Source organism: Anolis carolinensis, chromosome 6, assembly GCF_035594765.1.
Source record: "Anolis carolinensis isolate JA03-04 chromosome 6, rAnoCar3.1.pri, whole genome shotgun sequence".
NCBI lineage: Eukaryota > Metazoa > Chordata > Lepidosauria > Squamata > Dactyloidae > Anolis > Anolis carolinensis.
The window spans coordinates 101,434,391-101,460,456 of NC_085846.1; the positions used below are offsets into that span (position 1 = coordinate 101,434,391).

The 26,066-nt window shown below is 41.4% G+C and overlaps 1 protein-coding gene across 2 annotated transcripts in view; it reads left to right on the plus strand.

Annotated features, from left to right (window-relative positions):
• Positions 1-26,066, plus strand: part of jcad (junctional cadherin 5 associated) — a 70,543-nt gene that overhangs the window by 27,063 nt on the left and 17,414 nt on the right. Inside the window, exon 1 of one of the 2 annotated variants that reach the window (XM_008112373.3) lies at positions 5,331-5,835. The exons of the other annotated variant lie outside the window; for it this stretch is intronic. The gene's annotated coding sequence lies outside the window, so the exon portion shown is untranslated. Of the gene's footprint in view, positions 1-5,330; positions 5,836-26,066 lie in introns of those variants that run through there. 2 annotated transcript variants of the gene reach the window in all.

The window sequence follows — 26,066 nt, forward strand, 5'->3', positions numbered from 1 at the left end:
GTAGAAGGCAGTGGTATTATGGGATGGGGAAATAACATTCTGTTTCAATCAGTGGCCAACCAGATGCCATTGGAAAGTTGACAATTGGGGCCCAAAAGCAATAGTCCTCTGGTTCCTAGAAATGTTATTTTTTGGGGACTATGTCCTCCAGCATCTCTCAGCCACGTGGCCAGTAGCTCTGTTGGCTGGAGAGTTCTGGAAGTTGAAGTCTCCATTTTTATTAATGGCAAATAGTTAACTATTTTAATGTCATATTTACTTCACTCATTTTAAAGTTATATATATCTCATCTGTGGTTTTAGTACTGGGTTTCTAGTGATGTCCACATATATACAGCCACTGTTTGGTTGCCTGAAGAACATGCTGGTGTCACAAAGGTCACTCTCCTACTTTGTTTCTTGATCCTAGACCATGTCCACCCCAGATCCAGGACTCATGTCCCAACAGTTATGATGGCATGCTTACATCTAGAATCCATGACACTTCTAAAACTCAGCCAATACAAGAGGAGGGTGCATAGCACACTGTGAAGGTGCAGTCTGCTGAATTTTGGGGAACCCTTCTCTAAATATCTAGAGGTCAGTCTCAGGGCTGTAGCCAAGGGAGGGGGGGTTAGGGGTTTAACCTCCCCCCCCCCAAATTTTTCAGGTTTTAAAAAACCTGGTTTACTAATGAATATTAACTAGTTAACCAAATCCCCATGAGTGTCCACTGAAGTTTATCGATGTAGCCTGAGTTCTAAATTATTTTGTGTTATGGAACTACTCTTCATGATTCACTAAAAAAAAAAAGGTTTCACCCCCCCCCCCCCCATTTTTTTCTGGCTTTGGTCCTGGTCAGTCTTGACTGGATGTCTTGGCAGGACATCTGGTATTCTGGTCAGGCCCACCAGCCAATCAATTCAAACAGAAGGTTTAAACTGATTGGCTGGTGCTCTCCCTTCCTGGCACTCTGCAGACCGGCCTGAAATCAGGCAAAGAACAGGGAGGTATGGCTTAGCTCTGTGCCAACCTGCACTACACTTTGCTGGGTAAGGAAAGTGGTGACATTATCATCCTAGGTGCTTTTGTCTTGAATCCAACCTGTTAATCCTAACTAGAATTAACAGATAGTGAATTAATGCATATGTAGATATGACAGATCCAACTGACTTGCTCTTATTAGGAACGGAATTTAGGCCAAAGTATGTTAAGTTGTCACCACCTGAAGGATCCTGTCCTGATGGAAAGAGCTGTTTGGCAGTGGAACAGCCTGCTTCAGTGGTGGACTCAGGATAAATGATCATATTTCAGGGATGGTGGGCAAAGAATTGAGTGGACATCAACTTCCCTTTCAGTTCTAAGATTCCATGATTCATTGCTGCATGCGAGACTCACAATTTGAAAAAAGTTACTTTTTGGACTGCAACTCCCAAAATTCTCCAGCTAGTATTACATTCTGGGCCCCTGGTAGCACAATGTGTTAAAGCGCTGAGCTGCTGAACTTGCAGATCAAAAGGTCCCAGGTTCAAATCCCAGGAGCAGAATGAGCGCCTGCTGTTCACCCCAGCTCCTGCCAACCTAGCAGTTCAAAAACATGCCAATGTGAGTAGATCAATAGGTACCGCTCCGGCAGGAAGGTAACAGTGCTCCATGCAATCATGCCGGCCACATGACCTGGAGGTGTCTATGGACAACGCTGGCTCTTCGGAAATGGAGATGAGCACCAACCCCCAGAGTCAGACATGACTGGACTTAACATCAGGGGAAACCTTTACCTTTACCTTAGTATTACATTCTAGCAGATGTAATGCAGGGCCCTTTCTACACTATCATACAATCCCGATCATCAAAGCAGATAATCCACAGTCTACAATGCCAGATAATCCAATCAAAGGAGATAGTATGGATTTTATATGGCAATAAACAAAGGGCCCAAAAAGTAACTTCTGAATCCCTAGTAATGATGGGTATTATTCCAATGAGGTAAAACAGTATTTCATGGTATAACACTGTCACCTCATTTTTGCACACAGTTTGAGCATGTCCATCCCAAAAGTCAGCAAGAATCCTATGGGAGAGTATACCTTTAATCTCCTATTTTGCAGAACATTCTGATTCATTTATACTTATGACAGTTCCACTCTGTTCAATGGCTCTGATTTGTGTCAATAGGGGTGGCAGCCTTGAAATCCCATAACATTTGTCTTGAATTTTAGTTCGCAAACCCTATAGTTCAGGCATGGGCGAACTTTGGCCCTCCAGGTGTTTTGGACTTCAACTCCCACAATTCCTAACAGTAGGCTGTTTGGAGGGCCAAAGTTTGCCCATGCCTGCTATAGTTGGTGGCCAACTAAATGCACCAACAGCTCTGATAAGCAGAAAATATGCAAGCAAATCTGTATTAGTTTCCATTCACTTTAAGAGTGTCCATCATAAATGTGATTCACCTGAGATAATTCTTTAATTTTCTTTTTTTTTAATCTATGAAATTTGGTGTTAATCATCAAGCTAGAAAAAAGACAACAGTGTTAAGTGCATTAAAAGTAACTGAAGAGAGGCATTTTGGTGCTGTAAACATATGTACTCCATATGTGTACACACTTGTGTCTGTGTGTAATTGGCCTCCACCTGATAATACATAAAACCATCCTTCACTGAAGAATGTTGGAAGCAGGTTGTCTAATCTGTCACCTTGGATGCAGCTCAGTTTTATCCTTTGCAATGGCAGAAAGAAAAAATCAAAGCATGTGGCTACTTTTCAGTTCTGTTTGTTAATGACTCCAATGAATATATATTTTAGTTATTAACTCTTCTTCTGTATGCAGGATAAACTTGGGAGAAGTACAGTATTTTGCTTTTAAACCACACACATCCAAGTTCACATGTATTTTTTCCCTTTTTTCCAATCATTGTCTCTGGTTGGATTACAGCCCACAATGGAATGATCAGGGTTGCCAACTTTTCATCGGGTGTCTGTAACTATGCTTCCAACAGGATTTTGCTTTATAGCGATAACAGATGGGTGGGGTGCATATTATTATTGAACCAAGAAAAAAATCCTCTGTTGATTCCCCCCACAAAAAAATCCTCTTGAACAAATAACAGTGGGCTCTTGATATCCACTGGTGTTGATTTCCAGACTACTGAATCTGTGGATATGAAGGGCCAACTACATTATCATTCTTCAGGTTTCAGTGTCAAATCTTTTGACATCTCAACTCTAGGTCAATAAAGATGCGTTTGAATGGCTGCATGGAGTTTTCATTTTGTTTCAAAATTAAAGTCAAATGGGCTTGAAACATTGTTGTCTTAGTTTCATGGCCAGATTGGCTCAAAGGCCTTTACTTTCCTCTGACACTGAGAGAGTGTGACTCACTCAAAGATAACATGGTCAAGCAGGGATTTGAACTCAGAATCTACCGTTGTAGGGTGTATCTACTCTCACCCTCAGTGCTCTAGATCCATGATGGTTGTAGTTTTAGAAGGCCTTTAGGCTTCTCTGCCAAGGGGTTGTGATGCCTCACCAAAGGACTGCTTCCAGGATTCCAGAGCCTTTGCCATGGCAGTTAAAATAGTACTGAATTGCATTCATTCTACAGTGTAGACCAGTGGTCCTCAACCTTCCTAATGCCGCAACCCCTTAATACAGTTCCTCATGTTGTGGTGACCCCCAACCATAAAATTATTTTTGTTGCTACTTCATAACTGTAATTTTGCTACTGTTATGAACCTAATGTAAATATCTGACATGCAAGATGTATTTTTATTCACTGGTCCAAATTTGGCACAAATATCCGACACGCTCAAATGTGAATAATGGTGGGGTTGGGAAGGGATGTATTTTATCATTTGGAAATTGTAGTCGCTGGGATTTATAGTTCACCTACAATCAAAGAGCATTCTGAACTCCACCAATGATGGAATTGAACCAAACTTGGCACACACAACTCCCATGACCAACAGAAAATACTAGAAAGGGCTGTAGCATTAGGAAGGTTGAGAACCACTGTCATAAGATATGTAAGAAATCAGTTAATGTGTCTGTGTCAACGGCAAAATAAGATTCATAAAGCTGATTGATTGAAGTCTGGAGAGTCGTTAAGCCTGGGAGCTTTGATACTGTTGCAATTTTGTTCAGGCTGGAGCTAAGTAGGTGCAGAGTTAGTTTGAAGAGAGAAGCAGGGAAGAGAGACACCAAGTCTGAAGTGTGCTCTTGCTTCATGAGCTGCTGGAAGGAATTTATCCACATGGACAAAGGAAGGACATGATCTGAGTTGGTGCAACTGAGGACATTGTACATACAGTAGAGTCTCACTTATCCAACATCCTCTTATCCAACATTCTGGATTATCCAACACAGTCGGCCATTTATTTATTTACTACATTTATATGCCACTCTTCTCATGCCAAAGGGGACTCAGAGCGGCTTACAAATCAAATGAACATACAATATATTATTAACATAGCACAATATAAGCATTAAATTACTATATTGTACTATATAATTTTATGGTAATATTATTAGCAATATTACATTTAATATATAATATATAATTAATATTATATTGAATTATTAATTAGTATAATATTGTATTACATTATAATATTATCAATATTATAAGTACTATTTTAGTAGTCAATGTTTCTGTAGTCGATGCTGTGATAGTTTGGTGCTAAATTCGTAAATAGTTAATTACTACATAGCATTACTGCATATTGAACTACTTTTTCTGTCAAATTTGTTGTATAACATGATGTTTTGGTGCTTTATTTGTAAAATCATAACCTAATTTGATGTTTAATAGGCTTTTCCTTAATCCCTCCTTATTATCCAACATATTCACTTATCCAACCTTCTGCCGGCCCGTTTATGTTGGATAAGTGAGACTCTACTGTATGTTGTTCTGGGGTTAAAAAGAATAAACCTGACCACTTGTTCTTTACTGTTCATCTGCGTGGCACATTCTCTTCTTTCTCTGGCAAGGCAGTGCGTAGACTACATATTTTGATTTTTCATGACGTCACAGTCTCATCCATTGGAATCCCTCTTGAGCACTCCATCATTTGTTACCAATATCATGATGCAGTGTTTACAGTGGGCTCTGAAAATGATGCTTCAGCTGTACTCCACAAAAAGGGAAACCAGCCAGTTTAGCAAGCCTTGCAAATGCTGGTCTATTATCAGTATTTTACGTATTTTATATAACTGGAGTCGAGTCAACATTTCTTAGGTGGAAAGGGACTGATGCCTAAATCAGGCTCCTTCGACTTTTTCCACTCGCGACGAGTGGAAAAAGTCGAAGGAGCCTGATTTAGGCATCAGTCTTAGCACTCATCTACACTGCAGAATTAATACAGTCTGACACCACTTAAACTGCCCTGGCTCATTGCTCTGGAATCCTGGGAGTGGTAGATCGACGGGGTCTCTGCCGAAGACGCCTCCTCCCAGGATCCCACCGCCTTGAGCCTTGAAGCGGGCTCTGCCTGCCTTCATTCTCCGGTGGAGATGGAGAAGCCCGGCGCGACCCAGCAGCAATTGCCTTGTCTCTACTAAGCCGGAGTTTGGCTTCCCCTCGAAAGAAGGCGGAGAAGGAAGCCCAAGGAAAGCGGCAAGGTGCTCGGGGAGGAGAGGAGAGGCGGGTCGGAGGAGAGGAGAGGAGAGGCTTGGGAAACTTGCCCCGAGAGCCAGCCAGTCAGTCGGCAGCGCCGGAGGGGCGCGCAGAAGGCAGAGGCGGCGGCGCGCAGCATCTCTCCTCCGTCCTTTTTTCCTTCCTTCCTTCCTTCTGCTCAGTCCAGAGGCTCCTCATTGCCGGGCTGCCCGGTCCATTGGCCACCATGGGCGCCGATCCGCAGGGTAAGTCCTCCCTTCTCTCCCTTCTCAGGCTTCTCTCCGACCCGCATCAGCCCAGGCGGAGGGCTCCCAGCCCGGCCTCTCCCGGTGCCAAAGTTTCAGCTGCCTTTCCGGAGCCGCAGAAAACCATCCATCTAATCCATGGCCTTTTCTGGCTTTGGCCGGGGTCCCTTCCACTCCCGGCTCAATGCCGTGGGACCCTGGGAGTTGTAGTTTTTCAACGTCTTCTCCGCCGAAGAGTGGAGGTGTCTCACCAAACTATAACCCCCACGGTTCCCTAGCACTGAGCCATGCCAGTTCAAGTGGTGCCCAACTAACTGTCTTATTTCTACAGTCTTAAAAAAGACATTCCCGAAAGCAGACTTTGATTTGGGTCATTTTTATGTAACCAACAGCGTTTTATCATTGTATCTAACGGAACTTTGGTATCCACAGGAGTCCTGGCACAAACTTGGGCAAATGCCCACTGTATGTAGTTCGTTCAAATGTGGGGTTTTTGTGTCTTTCTGTGCCCAGCTGGCCAATTTTTTAACAAGTCCAGCATCCTCAAGTGCCTTCCCAACAACAGCATGGTTTTCAGGAGGAAATCATCAGAACATCTTTTTCTTAAGGTTGCTGTGAGTATCCCAGATTGTGTGGCCAAGTTTGAAAAGCATTCTCTCCTGACTTTTCGCCCACATCTATGGCAGGTGTCCTCAGAGGTTGTGAGGTCTGTTGGAAACTAGGCAAGTGGGGTTTATATATCTGTGGAATGCCCAGGGTGGGAGAAAGAACTCTTGTCTGCTTGAGGCAAGTGTGAATGTTGCAGTTGATAACCTTGATTAGCATTGAATAGCAATGCAGCTTCAAAGCCTGGCTGCTTCTGGCCTGGGGGAATCCTTTGTTGGGAGGTGATTAACTGGCCCTGATTGTTTCTTGTCTGGAATTCCCCTGTTTTTGAGTATTTTTCTTTATTTACTGTCCTGATTTTAGAGTTTTTAATACTGGTAGCCAGATTTTTTTTCATTTTCATGGTTTCCTCCTTTCTGCTGAAATTGTCCACATGCTTGTGCATTACAATGACTTCTCTGTGTAGTCTGACATGGTGATTGTTATAGTGGTCCAGCATTTCTGTGTTCTGTAATAATATGCTGTGTCCAGGTTGGTTCATCAAGGGCTCTGCTATGGCTGACTTCTCTGGTTGGATTACTCTGCAGTGCTTTTCATGTTCCTTGATTCGTGTTTGGGCAATGCTGCTGCATTTGGTGGTCCCTATGTAGACTTGTCCACAGCTGCATGGTATATGGTAGACTTCTGCAGAGGTGAGAGGATCCCTCTTGTCCTTTGCTGAACATAGCATTTGTTGGATTTTCTTAGTGGGTCTGTAGATAGTTTGTAGGTTGTGTTTCTTCATCAGCTTTCCTATGTGGTCAGTGGTTCCCTTGATGTGTGGTAAGAACACTTTTCCTCTGGGTGGATCTTTGTCTTTACTCTCATGGCTTGTTCTTGGTCTTGCAGCTCTTCTCATGTCTGAGGTAGAGTATCCATTGGCCTGTAGATCTGTTTAGATTTGGACAAAACGTCAGGAGATAATGCTTCTGGAACATGGCTATACAATCCGGAAAACTCACAGCAACCTAGTGATTCCAGCCATGAAAGTCTTTGAAACACATCTTTTTCTAAGTCAGTAATAATAGGCATCCCATCCAACTGCAGTCGCTGTAAAGCAAGATCGTGTTGGAGGCATAGTTGCAGACACCTGATGAAAAGTTGGTAACCCTGTTCTGTTTAATTGGGAGCTGTAATCTGATCAGAGAAAAAGTACAAGATACATTTGAACTTGGATGTGTGCAGTTTAAAAGCAAAATACTGCCCTCCCAGTCTCCTGATTAAAAACTGGCTGCCAGGTTGCCAGGCTCTACATTTCTGACTAGCAGCGGATCTCATGCTTGCTTTGGATTGCCACAAACCCCTTTCTTTCCTGTGGTGTGTGTGTGAAATCATATTTTTGTTCACAAGGAGGATTGAGGGATTTTCAGCCATAATCCAGCAAAATAGTACCTGACAGCATAGCTTGGTGCATGTGCATCCCCACCAAAGAGTCACAAAGATGAACTAAAGACTCACGAAATGCTCTCTGCAGATACTTTTTGATTTTTTTGACATGTAAATGTATTTTCTTACATGAAAGCAAAAAGTTATGCCTGTAGTTTATACACCAAAATCAGAAAAAGGGCTATTGGGAATTGTTCTTCACCTAGAAACACTCTTTGGTCTCAAGCAGAACTTGGTTTCCTACCTGGATGAGCTTGCCTTAATTGACATTGCTGGAGAACTCATTTTGGTATGGTCCAAGCATTTGTCTTTCTAGTAATACCATTTTCCAGGGTTGCTTCTGTCTTGAAAACAAAGAGAGGCAACCCCCTCAGGTGCCAGAAGCTAAAGCGAAGAACAATGACAGCTTCCCACTAGTTCCTTGTGGACTTTACAGATGTTTCCAGCGATCCCACAACTTTCCTTGTTTTTCCCGCCAAAAAACTAAACTGCTATCTCTGGTGTTCTGGAGGATGCTCTCGTGGCTAGTGTTGGCATACATTTCTATTTCCAGTCCCATCATCTGTACATGTGATATATCAGACAGAAAACTGTTGTGGATTGTCCCTTCTCTTTCCTTAAGGTTGCGGGAAGCAGGCTAAAATTATAGAAGGAATTTCTCATCTCAGAATTCTAGGAGGACATCAAGGAAAAGGATAAACTATTTGATATTTCCCAGTTATCTTTATTCTAAGACCAATTTTTCATGAGATTTTTTTTGGTAGGATACGTTCCTCTGGTTGTTTATATTTATACTCCACCATAGAGTCACACTGGAGGACCTAAAGATCCCTAGAAAAGTGTTCTCTCCACTTAAAAAATAGTGGTTTTTATTCACTGTTTCCCCACTTTTCCTGGATCCTGTGCTCCTAAATACAGTAAATGCGGCGAGCTGACTGCAGTTGTGAATAGAACCATAAGTCTTAAGGCTACACTACATAATTATAGTGTTGCGACTCACCTTCGTATACTTTACAAAATCCTAGGACTTGCAATTGAAGGAGCAGTACTCAAATTTTCAGCCAGAGAGCTCTTGACCCTTCCCAAACTACAGATCTCAGGACTGCATAGGATTTTTGCCATGTCAGAGGAATCATTGTAGTATAACTGTGTAGTGTGATGAAGGGCCCTTAGATTTGCAAATTGCCTTCCTGTGACCTAATACGACTGACAGTGTGGGAGGGAGGAAAAGGGAAGAAATAACCACATGTGCCTGGAAAAACTGTTACAAGTAGTATCTGGATCTCTTCAACAACCTCCCTCTAAGTGCTTTGGAATAGCTAATGGAGCTGAAGTGATGTTGACGTATCTTCAGTTTTGAAAGATTACAGTGGTAAATTGTTCTACAGATACATAATTAGACTCTGATGATCTAAGAAACGCAAGGGGATGGAAACAAAGGGCTTTTTGTTCTACAGAAGAGAAAGCAAACAATCTTTTCCAGATTCTTCTTAAGGCAAGATCGCTTTACTAATATTATTTTTCTTTTTTGGATTGCCAAGACTGCCACCTGCACAAATGAAGGCTTCCTTCTGGCCCAAATATAAATCCATTCAGGATGGTGATTTCTGAAGTCCTTTGGAGAATTGACCCACTCACTAGGAAATGCTGTCCACATCTCCCATGTCGTCAGATCTGGTTGGAATCCAGCCTAATTAATTTGCGTTGGTGTGCATGTATTTGATGGGTGGTGGAAATATGGGATGACATGCAAAAGTTGTTATGTTCTAACTTTTCTTTTCAAACTGCACCTCCACAATCCTTTGGGTGTCTTAAGTCAAGCCATTGATTTGGACTTTAACAGATGTTGTTTTCCATCCTCTCGGTGGAAAAGGTTATCTTGCTCACCATTGTGCATTGTTTCAAAGGCTCATGGCTTCGTGTAATTCTGGGAGAAGTTTGTTTTCTTGCTTGTTTCAGCTGCAAGGAAAAGGGTAGGTTAGTCATCAATAGCTTGGATCTGCAGTCTTTAGGATCTAGCTGGAGGACTGTTTAGGCTGGTGGCGATCTCAAAAGCACAGTAAAGTAAAGTAAAGCCATAATCATAATGGTATGTAACTGAAGACTATATTAGCATGTATGTTTATGATATACTTTACAACTGGCATGGGAAGTAGTGACCCTACAGATGATTTTGGTCTACAACTCTCTTAGACTTTGGCCAGTATGCACCTTGTGAGAGAGTTAGGGACTTGAAATCTGAGGCATCTTGAAAACCATAAACACCATTTTCATTTTTGAGTGAACTCTTGTAAACAGAGGGCAATTGATAATCTAGTGAAAGTTGAGTTCCCCGTCAGTGGTTTGTGTCAGGGGCTTTCTGGTGACATTTTAGTCAATGTACACAGGGAACTTAAAGGCACATGGACATAGGAATGCCTGACATATCCGTAACGGGATAGGATTGATGGATTGATAGGATTGGAGACTGATGTAAGAGAATATAATTTTTGGGATATATTTAGCAAGGTTTAATTCCTCCTCCTCCTCCTCCTCCTCCTCCTCCTCCTCCTCCTCCTCCTCCAAACACTTTGGCAGTGTTCTTCATGGGCTGCTAAAAGAGAATGAATCAGGAAATCTAAATTAATCATTCTGCTATTATAAGATTTCAGAGACTTGGCAAACTCCATTCTATTAGATGCTTGAAGTTTCTGTTTGTAGTTGATGGTATTATCTCTTTGCTGTAAAAAAAAAAAAAAAGCAAAGCATTGTAACCAGTGGGGTCAGCTGGCAACAAAGTTCAAACGCAGCCTGTGAAAATATGGTTCAAAATTAAATGTCTGCAAAATTTACTCTACAGGTGTGAAGAATAACATTAATTGAAATCCCTACCATTCAAGAGCTGTACTAAGATACAGCAAGTGTGTTGAACTGTGGTCTTCTAGTAATCACATCATCAGAACCTTCCTCTGCAAAGTGATGATAATCATTAAAATTTTATATTTTCTTGTTTTTCAAGGCCCTTTTCGAATTCTATTCCTATCTAAAATCCGTTAGCCACCATTCCTAGTTAGAATCATAGAATCATAGAATAGTAGAGTTGGAAGAGACCTCATGGGCCATGTAGTCCAAACCCCCCCCCCCCCCGCTAAGAAGCAGGAAATCGCATTCAAAGCACCCCCGACAGATGGCCATCCAGCCTCTGCTTAAAAGCTTTCAAAGAAGGAGCCTCCACTACAGTCCGGGGGAGAGAGTTCCACTGCCGAACAGCCCTCACTGTGAGGAAGTTCTTCCTAATGTTCAGGTGGAATCTCCTTTCCTGTAGTTTGAAGCCATTGTTCCGTGTCCTAGTCTGCAGGGCAGCAGAAAATAAGCTTGCTCCCTCCTGCCTATGACTTCCCCTCACATATTTGTACATGGCTATCATGTCTCCTCTCAGCCTTCTCTTCTGCAGGCTAAACATGCCCAGTAGGCTTGATCGATCCATGAAAAATTTGATTCTAAACTCGTTTCAAAACTAGAGGGGGCAGTTTTTCGTTTTTGTTGCTAATAACGAATTTGGCCCCCAAAATTTTTCGAAATTAACGAAAATTCGTTATTTTCTAAATTAATTCGTTAATGGCGGACGCGCATGCGCGGTGGCCCAAAAACAGCCCGAAGGGGGGGGACTTAGGGGGCTCTCCCGCCCTCATTTTTTGAGTGATCTTCTTCAAACTTGGTACAGTGGTAGAACACATTTAACACTGATAGCTCACCAAAATGTGGAACGTTTCCCTTATCCTCTGAGTTTTGGCAAATTTTCATAGCTTTTATAATAAACCATTTTTTAATAATTGCAGAAATCTGTTCCTGGTTTGAAAGTCTTATTTCCTGTTAAATTGGGTTGTCTTTACTGTGAAAGTCATTGTTCTACTTCAGAAACTTTGTTTTTGTGGCTGAAACTTTGTTAAATTGGTGTGTGTGTGATATATATTGTGTATATATATATATATAGTCCCTGCTTGTGTGTGTGTGTGTGTGTGTGTGTGTGTGTGTGTGTGTGTGTGTGTAGGTAAAGGTAAAGGTATCCCTTGACGTTAAGTTCAGTCATGTCTGACTCTGGGGGTTGGTGCTCATCTCCATTTCTAAGCCCAAGAGCCAGTGTTGTCCATAGACACCTCCAAGGTCATGTGGCCGGCATGACTACATGGAGTGCCATTACCTTCCCAGAAACACCCAGAAAATGGGAATTCCAGACAGGAAACAATCAGGGCCAGCTAATACCTCCCAACAAAGGATTCCCCCAGGTAGGAAGCAGCCAGGCTTTGAAGCTGCAAGGCTATTCAATGCTAATCAAGGTGACCAATTGCAACATTCACACTTGCCTCCCACAGACAAGAGTTCTTTCTTCCACCCTGGACCTTCCACAGATATATAAACCCCACTTGCCTAGCTTCGCACAGACGTCAAAACCTCTATGTCTGCCACAGATGTGGGTGAAACGTCAGGAGAGAATGCTTCTGGCACATGGCCATAGAGCCCGGAATACATACCACAACAGTGTGATCCAGGCCATGAAAGCTTTCGACAACACAACCACAGTATCCATTCAAGTTCATGTAGCGTGGTATGGACTGGAGACCTGTATTGGGGGGAGGGAGGGTGCGAATCTGGGCCCCTGGGAGCAGCCGAGGACGGGCCTGGCCCACACCCCCTCGCATCCCGGGCCTCTTCCTCCTCACCGCCGGGCCCCTCTCGGTCTCTCCAGGCCTGAGCTGAGGCGAGGCGGCGGCGGCGGCCATTTCCCCCCTCCGTCTTCCTCCTCCTCCTCGGCCTCCTTCCCCCTCGCCCCCTCCCATTGGCTGAGCCTCCCATTGGCTGAGGGGCAAAAGGAAAGGAGTTTGGGTGATTTGCAAAAGCTTTTTTTCTTAACGAAAAAAACGAAGAAATAAGAAAAAAACGGCCTCTCGCGATTCGAAACCGCGATATCCAGACGTGTGGACAACCAAGGTTCTATATTGCTTCAAAACAAACGAAAATAACGAATTAATAACGGGTAACGGGAAAATCAAATTATTTGAGCAAGCCTAATGCCCAGCTCTTTAAGCCTCTCCTCATAGGGCTTGTTCTCCAGACCCTTAATCATTTTAGTCGCCCTCTCTGGACGCTTTCCAGCTTGTCAACATCTCCCTTCATCTGCGGTGCCCAAAATTGGACACAGTATTCCAGGTGTGGTCTGACCAAGGCAGAATAGAGGGGGAGCATAACTTCCCTGGATCTAGACGCTATTCCCCTATTGATGCAGGCCAAAATCCCATTGGCTTTTTTAGCTGCCGCATCACATTGTAGGCTCATGTTTAACTTGTTGTCCACGAGGACTCCAAGGTCTTTTTCACACACACTGCTGTCAAGCCAGGCGTCCCCCATTCTGTATCTTTGATTTCCATTTTTTCTGCCGAAGTGAAGTATTTTGCATTTGTCCCTGTTGAACTTCATTTTGTTAGTTTCGGCCCATCTCTCTAGTCTGTCAAGATCGTTTTGAATTCTGCTCCTGTCTTCTGGAGTGTTAGCTATCCCTCCGAGTTTGGTGTCATCTGCAAACTTGTTGATCGTGCCTTCTAACCCTTCGTCTAAGTCGTTAATAAAGATGTTGAACAGAACCGGGCCCAGGACTGAGCCCTGCGGCACTCCACTTGTCACTTCTTTCCATGATGAAGACGACGCATTGGTGAGCACCCTTTGGGTTCGTTCGCTTAGCCAATTACAGATCCACCTAACCGTAGTTTTGTCTAGCCCACATTTTACTAGTTTGTTTGCCAGAAGATCGTGGGGGACTTTGTCGAAGGCCTTACTGAAATCCAGGTAGGCTACATCCACGGCATTCCCTGTATCGACCCAACTCGTAACTCTATCGAAAAAAGAGATCAGATTAGTCTGGCATGACTTGTTTTTGGTAAATCCGTGTTGACTATTAGCAATGACCGCATTTGTTTCTAAGTGTTTGCAGACCACTTCCTTAATGATCTTTTCCAGAATCTTGCCTGGTATTGATGTGAGGCTGACCGGACGGTAATTGTTTGGGTCGTTCTTTTTTCCCTTCTTGAAGATAGGGACCACATTCGCCCTCCTCCAATCTGCTGGGACTTCTCCCGTTCTCCAAGAACTCTCGAAGATGATTGCCAGTGGTTCTGAAATAACTTCCGCTAGTTCCTTCAATACTCTTGGATGTAGCTGATCTGGCCCTGGCGACTTGAATTCGTTTAGAGTGACCAGGTGTTCCTGGACAACTTGTTTCCCTATTTGGGGTTGGATTTCCCCCAATCCTTCGTCCATTCCATGTTGCTGAGGTTGAAGATGGCTTTCTTTTTGTGAGAAGACCGAGGCAAAGAAGGCATTAAGCAGTTCTGCCTTTTCCCTATCCCCTGTCACCATCACCCCATCTTCTCCTTTCAGAGGCCCTATCGCCTCCTTTTTCTTCCTTTTTCTACCAACGTAAGCAAAAAAACCTTTTTTGTTGTTTTTTATGTCCCTGGCAAGCCTGAGTTCATTTTGCGCTTTAGCCTTGCGAACCTTTTCCCTACAGGTGTTGGCTATACGTTTGAATTCTTCTTTGGTGATTTCTCCCCTTTTCCACTTCTTGTGCATGTCACTTTTGAGCTTTAGCTCAGTTAGAAGTTCTTTGGACATCCATTCTGGCTTCTTTGCATTTGTCTTATTTTTCTTCTTTGTTGGTACTGTTTGCATTTGCGCCAAGAGTATTTCACTTTTGAAAAACTCCCATCCATCCTTAACTCCCTTGTTTTTTAATATCGGCGTCCATGGGATGCTGCTCAGTAATTCCTTCATTTTTTGGAAGTCAGCTCTCTTAAAGTCCAGAATGTGTGTTTGACTTGTCTTAGTTTCAGCATTCCTTTGTATTGCAAACTGCAGGAGCACATGGTCACTTGCCCCTAAGGATCCAACCACTTCAACTGTATTGATCAGGTCTTCCACATTTGTTAAGATTAGATCAAGAGTTGCTGATCCCCTTGTTGCCTCTTCTACCTTCTGGACCATAAAATTGTCTGCAAGGCAAGTAAGGAATTTGTTGGACTTTGTACTCTTGGCCGAGTTTGTTTTCCAGCAGATATCGGGATAATTGAAATCGCCCATGACTACTATATCTCTTCTTTGTGCCTGTTTGGTCAGCTGTTGACAGAAAGCTTCATCAAGTCCTTCATCCTGACTCGGAGGTCTGTAGTAGACACCCACGACAAGTTTTGTGTCATCTGCAAACCTGATGATGATTCCCTCCACTGTGTGATTTAAATCATTGATAAAAATGTTGAAGAGTAATTTCCTATCCACTTGAGACCTCCTTCAGGTTTGAAGTGCAGTCATTAATAATGACAATTCTCTGAATGTTGTTTTCCAGCACCTGACCATGTTCCTATTTATTCCACACTGAATTAGCTTGTTAGTCTTCAAAAAGTAAGAGCACCCTTCAGTGTCACAACTTAAAGGCAATGTGAAAACTTATAATTTTGGACTACGATGCCAGAGTCTCCAGTCAGCAGGGCTACTATGCTTATAGCACTAATGTGGAGAATACACACATGGGCATAACATGTGACTATAGGTTAGTCAATAAAAGATGAAGGACAGGAGAGACGCATTGAATTCACTATAGAAACAAAAGATCAATACTGTATAATGTCACAGGAAATCAAAAGGTTTAAGTCTTTATCTAGACTTAGGTGAAGTCTGGCTTCTTAGAGTTCAGTGAAAAAACTCAGTTGTGCAATAAGTAAGCACTCAGATTAAACACATTGGCAGTTTTCTATCCTCAAACTACGACCGTCTGTAATTCTGAGCTGGATGTGAAGGAGACTTATTTATGCCAATAGCTTCGTGACTCTGATTCATTCAGGCTTGATAAAAACTAGACCACCTCCCTTAACCACAAAAAAGTGAGCCACCAACATGGTTATGTGAGTGAGCCAAGAAAACGGAGCCAACAAGGAAACGGACCACTTGGGTGGAGCATGTACTTAGAAAGCTGTCTCCCCAGTGTGTATAGTGATCTTTATCTCTTAGCCCTCTGGATAATTGGATTCAGCTCTGTCTACAACCCAATCAACAAGCGCCTTTGGAAAAACACCAGGAAGCATTTGTTTAAAGCAATGCTACTCAAAGTAGTGGTTCATGGATTAGTTGTAGTCCATGAATCGTCAGCTGCTGGTCCATGATTAATGTCCAAAGAACAGCGAAGCACTTCCAGCTATTGGACACAAATTGGGCACAGTCCTTCGTACATTAGAACCAAAAATTGCTAGCCTACCACATAAGATTGCACCAGATTTAAAATATCACATCCTTTTCTTTTATATCCCAGCGTGAATGACCTTTCAATCTTGCTGTGGTTTGTCAAATGCCAATGTGTGTGTTTCTTTTGATTATGGAGCATAAGGTTTATCATCTGATAAACTTTGCGATCTATATTTTATTAAAATACTTTGTTACACTTGATAACTAAATTCAGATGTTATGAATTTGCTCTTGCCTACAAAACCTGAAAACAACTTTGCATTCTGTTTTTAAAGAAAATGTTTAACGTCACAGGAGTGCTTCTTTTAATTTTCAAGGTCTTCCAAGAATTGTGTGTACTGAATTTGTTTTAGAGAAATGATCTGTCATATCAACAAAGAATCTAGTATCCACTTAGTTTTGATTTGGCACAAGCTTTGATGGACTGTGCATTAAGAGCTGCAGCAATAGGCAGATATATATATATACACATGTTTGAGTGGGAGGGAGAAGTATGGGAATTGAAAAGGAATAGCTACAAACGATGATGATTATTTTCACAGTGTTTCTTAGCAAAAAGTTGGGAAGTAATACAGACATCCTAGCACAGATGAGATTAACGCATTTATGATAAAAAGTATTCTTCTGAGCCAGGTCATGAAGAATGATTAGAACAAAGATTTAAAAAGTGTAGACTTTCAGGTGAAAAAAATCCTCAGCATTGATTGATTATGTAGATCAGGGTTGATGTTCATTAAAGTCTAGAATCATCTGGAAGACTATTCATTGTCCACCATGTGCCTTGGATTGCGAGAAGATCCAACCAGTCCATCCTCCAGGAAATAATGCCCGACTGCTCACTGGAGGGAAGGATATTGGAGGCAAAGATGAAGTACTTTGGCTACATAATGAGAAGACAGGAAAGCTTGGAGAAGACAATGATGCTAAGGAAAAAGGAAGAGGGGCCGACCAAGGGCAAGATGGATGGATGGTATCCTTGAAGTGACTGGCTTGCCTTGAAGGAGCTGGGGGTGGTGACAGCTGACAGGGAGCTCTGGCGTGGGCTGGTCCATGAGGTCACGAAGAGTCGGAAGCAACTGAACAAATAAACAACAACACAGGTGGTAAAAAGGCTAAAGGAATTTCTTTTAATTGCTATGAACGAAAAACAAAGAATAGTCATACAGCCATTTCTGCATAAATAAGCTGTCTGGTACATGCAGTGAGAGGGAAAAAAAACTCAGTTGAATCCCAGGAGACATCCACGCCTCTTGATGATTTATTACTTATTTGTTTATTTAGTATTGAATTGTCAATCCCGAACTGGAACTTAAAACAGCTTTATTTAGTTGTTTTCCTTGGACAATGTCTTCAATATTGTTTTGTTTCAGAATAGCCACCTTGAGGTCAGAGACAGAGTGTTCTGTCAGATTGAGGTGTGTTCTTCCAATTTTTGTTCTGCTTCTGATGTCAGATCTATGTTCAGTTCCTCTTATTTGCAAGAAGGGTATCCTGTTTATCCTGTACAATATGCAGTGAAACATTATTAGCCAATATTGGCATTTTTCACACTTGAGGTCAAGCCAATATGTGACCCCTGATGTCATACATGATATTCTTACACCATGCAAGTAGTGTTTTCTGAGTAGACATGGGAGAAGAGTAAGCTTCTAGATCACTTACAGAGTCTATTTCATATATCTGTAACTCTCTTGCAAGACCTGCTGTTTCTGGCAATTAGTCTTTTCACTTTGGGTGGCTTTCTGTGAGCAAGACCAGGCCTACCACCCAAAAACTATCCAGGTATCGATGTTCATATTTAGTTAATGGGTACATCAACAGTGTAGAAAAGATGTAGTTTGACATCACTTTTGAATTGCCATGAAATCATGGAAGTCGTAATTTGGCGAGACACCAGCATTCCTTGGCAGTGAAGTCTAAAGGCTTTGTACTGAGCCATGGCAGTTAAAAGTTGTATCATACTGCATTAGTCCTATACTGTTGATAAACCCATAGAAGATGGAGAATCTCAAGATCTGAGCATTGTAAGCTTCAAGTAGAAAGCTGTGTGTCAACCCATAGAACTTCTGTTTTTCTTCCTATAATACTTACAGTTTCTTGCAAAGTTCACATGTAGTTTTGTTCGAATAGAAGTTTGAAGCATCCTTAAAAACTGCCTTAGGAGAAATGAGGTTGTGATTCCTAATCAGTAGGAGAGACTGGCAGGGTTTAAGATTTTTTCATTTTGGTGTTTTGTCTGTAGGTCTACTTTCCAATCAACTTGCATTACAGCTAGTTCATCAAAACCTGTGGAAGTGGAGTTGCACTTTGAGGAAATGCACGTCCTGCTGTGCCAAGGGCTCTCTGTGACATCTTCTGTGTGGAATGCCAGTGAATGCTGCATAGAAATCACTCCCCCTTTGCAAGAGCAAATGTGGTCTGTTCTTTTAGTTGGAATGTGGCTCTTTGTCATCTTCTCTTGCTGTCAGTGCCATTAAAAATGAGTGGAATTGATTTTGATGCTGGTGATCTACTTTCAAGACCCTCAAAGGTGGGTCTGAAGTAATGCAACGTTCAAACCACTAGGACATACTGGAACTCTGAGGAAAAATCACCAAGACAAAATGAAATCATTTGCTGCTATCCACATATTCACATCATCTTTTACTGAAATACAATTTCCAACTTTGACTGGATCAGACTTTTACAGCTTGAAATGGAAATGATGTGTAAATATGACTGAGTGGAATTGAAGGTGGTACAGGGTTGTTGTATGTCTTTCGGGCTGGTACAGTTAGACCTCAGCCAAAGAGATCGAACTATACCACCTTCAAATTCCAGTTCTACTTTTTTGTGGGGGGAACCCACATTTCCCCTCTGGTAAAGGATGATGGGAGCTGCATTTCAACAATACTGATAGGCCTCATTCTAAGCATAGTTTGCTGCTTCCCATGCTACTAGGAATGATAGGAGTGGTAAGCCAATGCAACTGGAAACTAATTGGTTAAAGAAAGTTGCATTAAGGAATTTGCTACTCACCGTAGATTGATATCACTTGGCTGTACTTCTTAGTCTTGTGTTGCTAATCTGCCTTGTTCCTCATTATAACAATCCCTGCCTTGAAATAAGATAGAGAATTGCTATGGAATGCTAGTGGCATCAGTTGATTCAGCCTTCTGTTTTCTCTCCCCCATTTTCTCCTTTTTCCATTTCTTAATCATCTTCATCCTAATCATCATCATGTTGTTGTTATTTTTGTCCATGAAAAGGAAAGGGTGGGGTTTTGGAATACATCTTACATAGTTTTCATTATATTTTTGGTTACTAATATAACTCTTGGAGCACATCAACAAATAAAAATCGCAGGCAGCCCTTTATAAACTAATGTTTTGTTTTATTGCTCTAAAAGATGGAAAAACATTTCTTTGTTTGCCTTGAAAAAAGGATAATAATAATAATAAACTTTATTTATAGACCACCCTATCTCCTCGCAAGGACTCAGGGTGGTTTCCAACAATATAGCAACCAATCAATGCCCAAAGCAAAACATTCATACATTTTACATCAAGACAAGACATATTAGACAATATAAACAAACTAACTGTAGCTTGATAAACAAAATGACAAATAAAGACTAAAATATGAAAAAAGGGATAAAAATAAAATAAACATTAACAATTTCCTATGAGAGAAAATTAGCTGGCTCTAGGATATCATCATGGGCATTAATTATGCATCCAACTAATACAGTAAACAAAAGATAGATTTTGTGATGTGTACAAATTATGCCACTTTTGCATGTGTACTTTTCTCCTATGCATTTAGAGATTGGCGGAAATATGCCACCCTGTTGACTAATGGAAAATATAGTTCTCTACTGTGCTGACAGCACAAATGTCACACTACAATCTTCCTTATATGGATAGAGGTTATTTTTTGTTAATACAGTAGATTTGTAACTCTCTATATGTTGATGTATGTACAAGTTGAGCATCATTTATCTGGATTTCAAAACCTGAACTATGCCAAACTCCAAAACTGGCCGCATGAGTGGATGCCTTTGTTTGTTGATGGTTCAGTATACACAGCCTTTATTTCATACATTTCTTATACAGTATTTCAGAGTCTCTTGTTGAAGTTGAAACTTATTTAAGGGCAGACCTTCCCCAAGCTGGTTACCTCCTAAGGTGTTGAACTACAGCTCCAATCATGCAGCTAGCATGGCTGTGCTGACCAGGATGATGGAGTTTGTAGTCTAGATTTCAGATCAAGCCTTTTGCTAACTGGAACCCTCCCAATCTCCTCCAGTGAAGCTCCAATCATCCAGTTAGTGTGGCTCTGCTGGTTGGGATGATGGAGTCTGTTGTGCAGGTTTGTTTTTGTGAAATGCCAAATGTTTCAATGGGTATGGGAAGATGTCGAGGCATTTTGAGAACAATGACCATTTTGTTTGGTTTTCTCTTTCCATCGTATCATTTATTGTTCATGTATTGGAAATGTAATCCGTTTTGAAAAAAGCCTTGCTTCCAGAGCTCCGCTCTGCCTGTGGTGGCTCCTTTTTGCATAAGTGTCAGGGAGGTTGGCTGGGAATGTCTTTGCATTACTCCAGCAGGCTTGTTCGTCCTTCAGATCAGTCCTATGACATGTGTATAATTCTGTTGTATGGAAAGGTTGGGGGGGGGGGGTGGGGGGGAGAAAAGATCAAGAGGGAAAGGTTGATCTCATTGCTTCCCATCTTTTTTCTGCAAGGGCTGTGTGCAAGCAAGTATTTCCAACCAAAATATATCCCGTGTTGCTTAGAGATAGCCAAAAAGAGCTTGGCTCATGTTTCCACAGAACTGGCCTGGCTAAACCTTGACAAGTCGGAAACTCTGGGGAGATAGCAAGCATCCTGAGGAAGTGAGATCTCTCTGAAATCTGTGATGTCGCTGGCAAACAAAACAAAGGAGCTCCAGGAAGGCACGCCGTTTTTCCATCCTTTAAAAAGAAAACCTTGCATCAGGTCTGGAAGCCTGGATAGTCATTCTTGGACACTTTGGGATAGGAAGAGAGAAAGAGCCTGCTCTCACATGGGTTTTTGGCCTCTTACATTTATTAATTTATCAGTGGTTATACACTTTGAATGTACTCTATGGTTGGCTTGGGCCACAATGAACCAAGTCAAGGGGGCAGACAAGAGCAAAAATACATTTTGTTCCATGTTCCAATTCCACAGACAGGAGAACCTCATTTGGACTATATTTTGAAGCCAATTTGCCCATTTTCAGTTCCTGGAACACTTTACAGGTTGGAGCCTAGTTATTTCTTGATTTTTCAAATATATATGGAATACATAAATAACACACATAATATTTATCTATAAGAGAGATGGTTAAAGTATGTCCCTTCAGAACTTTTTCAGCTACTGTTCCCATCAGTTCAGGTCAACAGGCCATTGTGATAAATGGTGGACATTGCAATCTACTAATATCTAAAATGATGCCCTTTTCCCACTGTTGATCTTTCTTTCTGAAATTCACACACTAATATAGAAATTGGCCAGAATTGGGTTTATCACTAAATTCATGCAAAACTTTATGGACCAGAAACACATCCAACCCTGGACTTCTTGCTTTCATCAAGCAGTTGGACATCTTGGGGACAACTGCTCTCTGATTTACTTCTGTGTAACGAAGAACCTCCGCACCTCAAGCATTTCATGGCATACAAGTGGAAATGTAGAGCTGGGTGAGTACCCATGTGGATAGTATTTGCCCTTCATCAAGTTTTCCAGAGTTCTAACACCCTTCCATTTAAAGCCATCTAAACCTTCTTCCAGATGACTGAAGAAATTTCCTTTAAATGTGTCCGTCCTTCCTTGGCCAATTTCAAACTCTATGTTGTCCCTTTACCTATGTAGGTATAATGTCTCACAAAAGTAGCCTCTGAATGTATTTTCTGGTCAACAAAGGCTCTTGTACAGATACTTGCCGCTAGCTGTAGAAATAGCATCTCATCAGCTAGTCTTCCAACCTGCTACCCCCTTGGATGCAGGTTTGATTTCCAAAGCTCTGTGACTTTACTTAAGTCGTCCTTAATGCTTATTTGCCTGTCTGTCTGTCCATTTAGTTTCTTTCCTGTTCTGCAACCAAAAAGGCTTCCTTATCCCTAATCTTGTAATCTAAATAAGGCATTGCATATTATGAAAAGGGACTGACTGTGCAACAAGATTAAGTGCAGAAAATATTGGCTGCTCTTCTCCTCTTTCAGAGACCAGAGCAATGGCAATTGGAACATGGAAGGAAGGCATCTCATCAGTCCCTGAGGGCAAAAGTAGAAGGAGCTATGCCTGGCTGCTCTTCTGTTTCTCAAAGATCAGTTGGAGTACTCCAACTCCATAATCTAAATGCCATTGGCATGATGGAGCTGGACTTGGCTGCTCTTCTCTCCCCAAAGGACAGAGCAATGGCAGTTGGAATATGTAAAGAAGGATTTTTATATTTAAAGAATGTAGAGTTGACACAACAATTATGTCTGAGTCCCGTGTGCTTATGAACATGGTGTGCAAAGCAGGTTTTGGTATATAAAAGAATTCTATAACTAAAGTACAATTTGGATTATGTTAAGTGATAAGTGGAATTAGTATTTTACAAAGCAAATTATGGACTCCAACCTACTAGTGCCCAAGTATGCTGAACTACAGCTCTCAATATTTCTAGCTCGTCTGTCCATTGACATTTGTCATTGTTCTCTGTCCTTACTGTGTGCACAATCTTACTTTAAGATTCAGTTCTAAAGATGGTGTTTCTGTATGTGTTTACATTTTGAAAGGTGTGTCTCTGAATCTGGTAAATTTCCAAGCTCAAGGAAATATATACATGTTTGCAAGTGCTGCCATCATCCTTCTGTTTTTGGCTGTGTCAAGATGTAGGAGGTAATCAGCAATACTAGTCATGCTGTCTGTGCAGTTGGTTGTGTGGTTGTTCTTTGTGAGATAGCAATGCCAAAGGAATTTGTTCTTGATTAAACTTACCGGTAATATAATGTGACCCAATCCACCTTTCTTTGAATAATGTCAGACTGGAACAAGTCCTTTGGATTTCACACTTCTCTGGGTCCCATTTCCAATTCCAACACATGAATCTTCCTTCCCTCACACCTATAAGGAGAGTGTTTTTGAAATATATATTTTAAATCCCTTTCACAGCTAGAAAGCAAGCTAAGCAGATACCCTAAGGGACATAATAAAAGTTTCCGCCATTATCCAAGACCCATTTCCCTCGCTCTGCAGTTTTGGCTGGGGCTATTTTCTTCCTTAGCTTGTCCACTTATTACAGGAACTGTCATGAGGTTCTTCTGTAACTATTTTTGCCCAGACAGCAATGTGTCAATGGCCGGAAAATGGACGCTGCTCACAAAGCTGTAACTGAGTGTTATAAGCAGCCAGGAAAAGCACATTTCTTCCTTGCACCTGTGACCTGCCAACCACCGTCCCATTGTTTACGGTAGTCACAGTGGATCTTCTTTTTCGAGGGTAAATTGTTCTAGCAGCCAGCTGTTCCATGTTCTGTGCTTGCTGTTCCTCACATAGTCCCAGGTGTTCACACTTGAAAAAACAATTAGGGATGGAGAAATAATTTAAGTTGCCCTGAACCTGCTCTCTGCTCCGTAAGATACTTTCAAGTATTGTGAGTTCATTCTTCCAAAGACATTATTTAAAAGAGAGGGCTCATTTCTTCTTATGTAGGTTGCATTTTGGAGTACAGTAGTTTTTTATAAGGATAGATTTGGTTCAGATTTTACAGAGGTTTTATCCATTTCCTCCATATTTTCCTACATGAAATTTAGAGTATATTATTTACATATATGTACTTGTTATTGAGCAGCTTGAAGATGTGATGAGTGCTTGGTGAAACCAAAGCCTAGCTGAAATCAGTCTGGGAAAGTTGTTCTTTTGGATGACAACTCCCAAAATCCCCAAGTGAGTAGAACAATTAACCATGCTTTCTGGAAATTTTTGAATATTGTAGTTCAAAAGAAGACTATTGGGAAGGCTATATCCCTAATGTGAGCATCCCCAGCTTTTCACTGGTTGGAGTAGTGGAAGGTCCATTCTGGCTTTAATATGTAATTGTGTTTAACATGTTTTTGCTGCTTTAAGTTAATGGTTTTAAGTTGATTCTTTTTAAATGTTTTATCATTATTTTTGTATACAAATTGTTTGAGATACCTGGTTTTAACATTTAGTGTAAGTCACTATAGGCCCCATATGGGAGAAAAGTGCAATATAAACTATATATAGTGCGCTTTTGGTATCTGATTTGATTTGGCTCCTTATGGGTACCAATATTTGTGGATGTACAGTGGCATAGTGAAATTATATTCCTTATATAATATGGCAAAATCAAATTTTGCTTTTTTAAGAGGAATATTTTCAATCTATGGATATGGTGAGCCTACGGAACTTTGCAAACTGCAGAAATGTAGATACTTCACCCATTTTGGGGTTTTGGCTCTCCTTCAGACTTGAGTATTTACACCTCCACATGCTGTGAACCTCAGTTCCAGGAGATAGTGGTGAAAGATTTCTGCTAGATTCCGTGTGTTTTGTAGTCCCATCTGTGAAGGACCAACTATACATAAATAGTAGTGTTCTGCTTTTGTATGGAATTGCTGTTCGTTTTGTGTATTTTCATTCACGTCGTCTCATTTTTGTATTTGGTTCCCGCTAACGAAAATGGGCTGCCTATACGACATGATTTTTTTCTGGCTAATGAAAAACACAAAAAAATGTGTGCCATTGGTGGCAATGGGATGGCTTCCGAGGCTCACCCCCCCCCCCCCGGCTTGGTTTTTGGGCTAGAGGGCTGAAAATCGCCACACACTGAGGGCATTTCGACTCCTTTTAGCCCACCAACTTTTAAAACGTTTGGGTCTTTCCCAGAGTACTACTGTTATTAATAATATTATTATTAACACCCATCGGCACACATCAGATGTAATGGGGAGGCACTCCTCTCCCAGACTCAGCTTAGGGTCTCAGAGTAGCTATTGTTATTTATATTAATATTATTATTAACACCCAGTGGTACACATCAGCTCTAATGGGAAAGCAGCCCTCTATCAGTACCTGCTTATTGTTACGGGGCCGAATCGAAAGGAAAATAAAAGCAAGCACGATGACTGTGCAGCTTTCATTTTCGTCTTGCCTCTCATTTCCTACAAAAATGTCGTCATTCGTTTTTTGTAGACAAATGGTAAAAATGAAATGATAGCATGAAGGAAACAAAGGAAATTTTTTGCGCACACCTCTAATAAATACATACATTCACAAGCTCTGGGTTGAAAATCACACTCACTCGACAAATCTGGCATCTGGCATCACCCTTTACCACAGGTTGTCTATACATTCAGCAGAGAAAGGAGAAGAAAAGCTAAGTGTTGTCTTAAGGCTTTAAATAATCTCTTTAATTACATTTTAACTAGGTTTTTTTTTCTAGTACTGTTACTGCAGTCCATGGTCTCCCCCCCCCCTTTTTTTTTTTTTTTTTTTGCATAGGTGAGTTTATACCATAGTTCTGAAATCTGTGCATTTAGATGTCAACAAATTTCAAGTTAGCTCCTATGTATTTTATCATTTTTTCTTAGAGGTACAGATTATTTATGGAGAAGTCATAGAATCATAAAGTTGGAAGAGACTTCGCGGGCCATCTAGTCCAACCTCCTGCCAAGAAGCAGGAAAATCACATTCCAAGCACCCCCAACAGATGGCCATCCAGTCTTCTGAAACCTGCAATCATTTTAGTGCTGTACTGTTAAGCCATCTTGGATCCCATAGTGAAAGATAGGATGAAAAATAAATGAATACATAAATCTGTGAAACAACCAATTAAATAAAGCCCAGAAATGTGCAAAAAATAACAGGCATTTGATGAAGCTATGGTTTGAGTTGTTAACATATTGATGCTGGGTTTTGA